This window comes from Wolffia australiana, chromosome 4 (assembly GCF_029677425.1).
Source record: "Wolffia australiana isolate 7733 chromosome 4, ASM2967742v1".
NCBI classification, from domain to species: Eukaryota; Viridiplantae; Streptophyta; class Magnoliopsida; order Alismatales; family Araceae; genus Wolffia; species Wolffia australiana.
The window spans coordinates 1,174,834-1,182,325 of NC_135838.1; positions in this window are offsets into that span (position 1 = coordinate 1,174,834).

Consider the following 7,492-nt stretch of genomic DNA (forward strand, 5'->3'; position numbering starts at 1 on the left):
CATCTGACACAAGCCTTTCAATTCTCTTTTGAGAAATGTGGCCTAACCTTTTGTGCCACAAAAATGATGAAATCTCATCACCCAACTTTCGCTTTGTACCAACCGTACTTAATTGATAGGAATATTCCGAAGAGGCTTTAGTGTCAACCAAATACAAATTATCATAAGCTCCTAAATTTCCTATACCTAGAAGTACAGAATCCTTATAAAGACCAAATTTTCCATCCCCAAATGAACAATTGTAACCAGATTTGTCCAATACTGAAACGGATATTAAGTTATGTCCAAAAGATGGCACAACAAAGGTCTGATTTAAAAGCAAATGATAACCAGTTTTAAAAACGACTTTAAAGACTCCAACGGCTTCAACCTCCGCTTTCCCGTCACCTTGATAGATGAACTTTTCACCGTTATTCAGTTTGCGATGGCTGAGGCAGCCCTGCAAGGATACAATCACATGAGTAGTGGCTCCAGAATCTACCCACCAAGTGTACCTTGGTACAGAAGCTAAGTTAACTTCCGAACAAACATAAGAAAGAAAAATACCTTTCTTCTTGAACCATTCTATGCGCTTGGCACAGTCTTTCTTCATGTGTCCACCTTTCTTGCAGAAGAAGCAACGCATCTCCTTATGCAGCTTCCTTTTAGGTGGAACGTCAGCAATTTGTTTGCCCTTCCTTTTTCCCTTATCCTTAGATTTGTCAGAAGAAGCAACTGTAAGATGAGCACTTTCACATTGTTCTGACTTCAGTCTCTCTTCCTCTTGCACACAATGCGAGATGAGCTCATTCAAGGACCATGGATCCTTTTGACAATTATAGCTCACCTTGAATTGACTGAATTGATGTGGGAGAGAGTTTAAAGCCATGTAAATAATGGATTCCTACAGAAGTTCCAAGTTTAATCCCTTTAATTTGGAACGTATGTGAGACATTTCCATAATGTACTCTCGTATATTGCTTTTCCTGTATACTTCATATTCGTAAGGCGATTCATGAGAGTACTAATCTCAGCTCTATCTTCTTTATGATACCGTTTCTCAATTTCTTGAATGAGAATTTTGGCATCTGTTGCCTCTTCCGCTAAGGTGTCCCTTAGGGATTCAGGAATGGTGCACTTGATTACCATTAAGCACATCCTATTGGACCTTTCCCATACTTCATGGGCCTTCTTTTCTTCAGGAGAAGAAGATTCCTTTATGGCCGGTGGTTGTGCGTTCCGGAGGGCATAATCAAGATCCGAAGCACCCAAGTACAATGATAAGAATTCCTTCCATTTCTTGAAGTCTGCACCACTTAACATAGGAATGGAATTCAAATTCGTGCAAATATCAGAAGATTTTGAGCCTAAATACAAAGAATAAATAAACTCACATAAGAACGTAATCAAAATTTACGTCAACACCAAATAGTGAAATTTGGCACAAGCGATCAAATGCAACATCAATTTCATCTTTGGATGATAATCAACTATGACGATCCACTTCGTAAGATAGTTAAATTCAAACAATCATAAATAATCATTGGTAAGATCTCCTTTGGGATGACTTATCCTGATCATTTACACATAATGATCGTTAAATTTTCTATCATGAACATGGCTTACATTCAGCCAAGCACTCATTTTCCTTTGGGCCAATAAGTGCTTCCATGAACAAAATCATTTCTTTATCTTAGTATTTTAAGAAATAACTAAGGTTGATATAGCCATCACATTGCATGCGAAAATACTAGATCCATTTCAAATTTTAGTGACCTAGTGTGCAATAAATTCTGCCAAATATTTCCTCTCCTTTGGGTTAGGATATATTTGCATGAATTAAAAAAAAAAGAAAAGACTTTAAAAAATAACAAGGATGTCATTTTAACATAAAAGAATTTGAACAAAATATTATTTTGGAAATATTTCAATGTTGCATTCAACCTTTTCTATGCCGATATAAACTCTAGTGGGCCACTATTATAAGGCCAATATGAGCATTAAAAAAATTGTCATATATATTTCCAAAGAAAAGAATAAAAATTGTTTTGGGATGGTTTTGAAGATGACCTTATGCCCTTTCATGAAGCCCAATTCGGATGGACCTTTCTTAATGGGCTATATTTTCAGTTCCTTTTAAAAAAGAAGAAAAATCGATGCAGGAGGGGGGGGCTTAAACCCACGGCCTCCCCCAACCCACCATTCCCTCAAACGCCTTAACCAACCCAGCCACCATCATTTTACGAAAATGGGTATATTTAATATATTATAAACCATAATAGCCTTCGTCTTCCCAAAAAAAAAAAAATGAGACGAAAGCTGCGAAAACTCAATGCGGAAACGAATTATGGAGATCCAAAACGATGAAGATCATCACTCAGAGTGATCGATTTTCCTCGACCTATCATGCTCTGATACCACTTGATAGATCAATAAACTTAAAACATACCTTCCATTGATGAATCTCTTTCTTCTTTTCTTCTTGAGGGTGGAGGGTCCTTCTTGATCCTTCACCGACGAGTTTCTTCCTCAGGACGATGGTACCTCGAGGACTCTCTCGATGGGGGATCAAGGGGACCCGAAACCCCTTAAATAGGATCCCAAGGGATTCCAAAGGGTGGCAGTTGCAAGCCCCTCCATCAAGAGCTTGCAACTGCTGAATGCCAAAGGTTGCAACCGTTAAGAAAACCAACGGTTGTAGCCCACATCAAAAATTGAATTCCAATAGTGCTGGCCGCCGCCGGGCGGCGCTGGATTTGAACAATGTGTTTGAATCTTAACGTAGTCTAAAATTCAATATGAACAGCCATCTTGTTCAGATCTGAACTGGACAGATCTGTGTTCGGATTGAACAACGTGTTTGAATCCCCGATCCCTACGAGACACGCAGAACATGAAAGCAAGAGAGAGATACAGAGAGGGAAAGAGGGAGACAGATAAAGAGAGAGAGACACACAGAGAGAAAGAAAGAGAAAGAGAGGGAGAAAGAAAGAAAGAGAAAGAGAGAGAGAAAGAGACACAGAGAGAGAGAGAGAAAGAGAGAGACAGAGAGAAAGAAACAGAGAGAGACAGAGAGAAAGAAAGAGAAAGAGAGAGAGAAAAAGAAAGAGAGAGAGAAAGAAAGAAAGAGAAAGAGACAGAGAAAAGAAACAGAGAGAGACAGAGAGAGAGGGAGAAAGAGAAACAGAGAGAGACAGGGAGAGAAGCAGAGAGGGAGAGAGTTAGCGAGAGAAACAGAGAGAGAGAGAAGAGAGAGAGAGAGTCAGCGAGAGAAACAGAGAGAGAGAGAAGTAGAGAGAGAGACAGAGAGACAAGCAAAGAGAGAGTCAGCGAGAGAAACAGAGCGCGAGAGAGAGAGAGAGAGAAAGAGAGAGAAGCAAAGAGAGAGTCAGCGAGAAAAACATAGTGCGAGAGAGAGAGAGAAAAAGAGAGAAGCAGAGAGAGAGAGTCAGCGGGAGAAATAGAGAGAGAGAGAGAGAAAGAGAGAGAAGCAGAGAGAGAGAGTCAGCGAGAGAAACAAAGAGCGAGAGAGAAGCAGAGAGAGAGAGTCAGCGAGAGAAACAGAGAGCGAGAGAGAAGCAGAGAGAGAGAGTCAGCGAGAGAAATAGAGAGCGAGAGAGAGAGAGAGAGAGAAAGAGAGAGAAGCAGAGAGAGAGAGTCAGCCAGAGAAACAGAGAGCGAGAGAGAGAGAGAAAGAGAGAGAAGCAAAGAGAGAGTCAGCGAGAAAAACATAGAGCGAGAGAGAGAGAGAGAAACAGAGAGAGAGTCAGCAAGAGAAATAGAGAGCGAGAGAGAGAGAGAGAGAAAGAGAGAGAAGCAGAGAGAGAGTCAGCGAGAGAAATAGAGAGCGAGAGAGAGAGAAAGAGAGAGAGTCAGCGAGAGAAATAGAGAGCGAGAGAGAGAGAAAGAGAGAGAAGCACGGAGAGAGAGTCAGCGAGAGAAACAGAGAGTGAGAGAGAAAGAAAGAGAGAGAAGCAGAGAGAGAGAGTCAGCAAGAGAAACAGAGAGCAAGAGAGAGAGAGAAAGAGAGAGAAGCAGAGAGAGAGAGTCAGGCGAGAGAAATAGAGAGCGAGAGAGAGAGAGAAAGAGAGAGAGAAAGAGAGAGAAGCAGAGAGAGAGAGTCAGGCGAGAGAAATAGAGAGCGAGAGAGAGAGAGAAAGAGAGAGAAGCAGAGAGAGAGTCAGCGAGAGAAACAGAGAGCGAGAGAGAAGCAGACAGAGAGAGAAGCAGACAGAGAGATAAGCAGAGAGAGAAAGAGTCAGCGAGAGAAATAGAGAGCGAGAGAGAAGCAGACAGAGAGATAAGCAGAGAGAGAAAGAGTCAGCGAGAGAAATAGAGAGCGAGAGAGAAGCAGACAGAGAGATAAGCAGAGAGAGAAAGAGTCAGCGAGAAAAATAGAGAGCGAGAGAGACACGGAGAGAGAAGTAGAGACGGAGAGAGTAAGCGAGAGAAACTGAGAGAGAGAGAGAGACAGAGAGAGAAGCAGAGAGAAAGAGACAGCAAGAGAAACAGAGAGCGAGAGAGAGAGAGAGACAGCGAGAGAAACAGAGAGCGAGAGAGAGAGAGACAGAGAGAGAAGTAGCGAGAGAGAGAGAGACAGAGAGAGAAGCAGAGAGAGAGAGACAGAGAGAGAAGTAGCGAGAGAGAGAGAGACAGAGAGAGAAGCAGAGAGAGAGAGACAGAGAGAGAAGCGGAGAGAGAGCAAGAGAGAGATAGAGAGAGAAGCAGAGAGAGAGAGTCAGCGAGAAAAACAAAGATCTAGAAAGAGAAACAGAGAGAGAGAAGCAGAGAGAGAGTCAGCGAGAGAAACAGATGTTAGATCCGCAAGAGTCTTGCATTGATTCTCAAGGATGATGAAGATCGTACATGAATGTAAATCAATGTAAAACATACCTCGATCCATCGCGTCTTCTCTTCGTTAAATCGAACAATCTTTAGGGGAGGCCTTTTGGATCAATACAGGATGACTTCCTTAAGTCTCTCTGAGTAATGGGATGCTCAGGAGAAAAGTCAATTGCCTTATGACCCAAGGACCTAGCCCCTATTTATAGAAAGAGGAGATACTTAAGCCTCTTTAGTTTATCTTAATTAATCCCATCATTATAATTAAGACAGGCTTACCCTCTACACAATTTATAACCATACTTATTGTTATAAGTGTCTTAATCCCATCATTAAGTTAATCACATATAAATTAGGAATTGTAACTGATAGCTTAAAAATATGCAATTATATACATACATATATGTACATTTTGCTATAAATTATTATAATTTTAATACGTTTACGTATCCCTTCATTATTAGGAACTCCCCCAGAGTTGCCTCCTGAATTCTGGAAACGTGCCAAAGGAATGGGTCGAGGCAAACAACAAGATGAATCCAATTAGGACCTAGAACACTATATAAATACATATTTTTTCCAAAATGGGAAGTCTTTGTCTTTGACACAAAACTGTTTAAAGCTTTGTCCATCGTCTTTGAAGAAGAGCTCCTCTTCATCAAGTGGCTGCTTGTGGACAGTAAAATATCCCGCGGCTATGCGAAGCTCAATAGAAACCTCTCCTACAAGTTTTATTTACTGTTTTTTAGAATTTTACAAAAAAAATATTAAATGAATATTTGATAGTCGTATGTCTAGTTCCTGTCCAGTTTGAGCCTTTGATCAGATTGCCCGGTTCGGTCCAGTCCGATCTGTCCTCTCAGTTCGGTCTGGTTTGACCCTTGGACCTTAACCTGCAAGGCCAGCCGATTCTCTCTATTTGGTGCAGTCTGACCGGTCCTCCTAGCTCGGTCCAGTTTGACCCTTGGACCTTAACCTGCCTGGCCAACCAGTCCTCTCTATTCAGTGTAGTCTGATCAGTCCTCCTACCTCGGTCCAGTTTGACCCTTGGACCTTAACCTGGCTGGCCAACCAGTCCTCTCTATTCGGTGCAGTCTGACCGGTCCTCTTAGCTCGGTCCAGTTTGACCCTTGGACCTTAACCTGCTTGGCCAACCAGTCCTCTCTGTTCGGTGCAGTCTGACCGGCCCTCCAAGCTTGGTCAAGTTTGACCCTTGGACCTTAACCTGCCTGGCCAACCCGATCCTCCCGTTTCAGTGCAGTCTGATTGGTCCTCCAAGCTTGGTCCAGTTTGACCCTTAGACCTTAACCTGCCTGGCGAAAAAGTCCATCCAGTTTGGTCCAGTCTGGCGGGTCCTCCCAGTTTAGTCCATTTTGATGCTTGGACCTAAACCTGCTCGACTAATGAGGCCTCCCCGTGCAGTCAAGTCTGACTATTATCTCGGTTTGCTTCGGTCCCCTTAGTTCAGTCTGGTCTGACAGGTCCTCCCAGTTCAGTCTGTTTGACCTGTGGACCTAAACCTGACAGGCTAACCAGTCCTCCCCGTTCAATCCAGTCTAGCAGGCCATCTCAATTTGTTCCGTTCTTCCCCGTTTGGTCCAGTCGACTGGTCCTCCCAGTTCAGTCCGCTTTAACCATTGGACCTAAACCTGCCCGGCTAACCAGTCCTCCCTGTTCAATCTAGTCGGACGGGTCATCTCGGTTCGCTCGGTCCTCTCGGTTCGGTTTGGTTTGACCGATCCTCCCAGTTCAGTCCATTTTGACCCTTGGGCCTAAGCTTGCCGGCTAACCAGTCCTCCCTGTTCAGTCCAGTCTGACGGGCCATCTCGGTTCGCCCCTGTCCTCCCAATTCAGTCTGTTTTGACCCTTGGACCTAAACCTGCCCAGCTAACAAGTCCTCCTCGTTCAATCCAGTCTGACGGGTCATCTCGGTTTGCTCCGGTCCTCCCGGTTCGGTCCGGTCTGACCAGTCCTCCCAGTTCAGTCTGTTTTGACCCTTGGACCTAAACCTGCCCAGCTAACAAGTCCTCCCCGTTCAATCCAGTCTGACGAGTCATCTCGGTTTGCTCCGGTCCTCTCGGTTCGGTCCGGTCTGACCAGTCCTCCCAGTTCAGTCTATTTTGACCCTTGGACCTAAACCTGCCCGGCTAACAAGTCCTCCCTGTTCAGTCTAGTCTGACGGGCCATCTGGGTTCGCCCCTGTCCCCCCAACTCAGTCTGTTTCGACCCTTGGACCTAAACCTGCCTAGCTAACCAGTCCTCCTCGTTCAATCCAGTCTGACGGGTCATCTCGGTTTGCTCTGGTCCTCCCGGTTCGGTCCGGTCTGACCAGTCCTCCCAGTTCAGTCTATTTTGACCCTTGGACCTAAACCTGCCCGGCTAACAAGTCCTCCCCGTTCAATCCTGTCTGACGGGCCATCTCAGTTCGCTCCGGTCCTCCCAATTCAGTCTGTTTTGACCCTTGGACCTAAACCTGCCCGACTAACCAGTCCTCCCCGTTCAATCCAGTCTGACGGGTCATCTCGATTCGCTCTGGTCCTCTCGGTTAGGTCAATTCTGACCGGTCCGTCCTAAATGTCCAACCCTACTAATACACACTCTCCAAGACACTTGCCTCCAGAACAATTCAAATGGGCCAATACAGGGAAATAAAACGAGCCCAATTAGGACC